Source organism: Pygoscelis adeliae, unplaced genomic scaffold, assembly GCF_000699105.1.
Source record: "Pygoscelis adeliae isolate BGI_AS28 unplaced genomic scaffold, ASM69910v1 Scaffold18, whole genome shotgun sequence".
NCBI classification, from domain to species: domain Eukaryota; kingdom Metazoa; phylum Chordata; class Aves; order Sphenisciformes; family Spheniscidae; genus Pygoscelis; species Pygoscelis adeliae.
This window is the reverse complement of record NW_008825558.1, coordinates 663,643-663,990: the sequence shown is the minus strand read 5'-3', so window position 1 is coordinate 663,990 and position 348 is coordinate 663,643.

Here is a 348-nt window from a genome sequence, read left to right as displayed (position 1 = left end):
TCAGTACATAAACTGGGGAAAGCTGGCCGGGGGGGCTGCTGCTCAGGGACTGGCTGGGCATCGGTCAGCAGGTGGTGAGCAATTGGATTGTGCATCACTCGCTTTGTATATTCTTCTTATTATTGCTATTATTAGTAGTAGTATTAGTATTATTTTATTTCAATTGTTAAAATGTTTTTATCTCAACCCATGATTTCTCTCACTTTTACCCTTCCGATTCTCTCCCCCACCCCACCAGGGGCGGGGGGAGTGAGCGAGCGGCTGTGTGGTTCTCAGTTGCCAACTGAGGTTAAATCACGACAAGGCTGAACAACCCCAACTCTCTCAGCCTTTCTTCCGAGGAGAGGT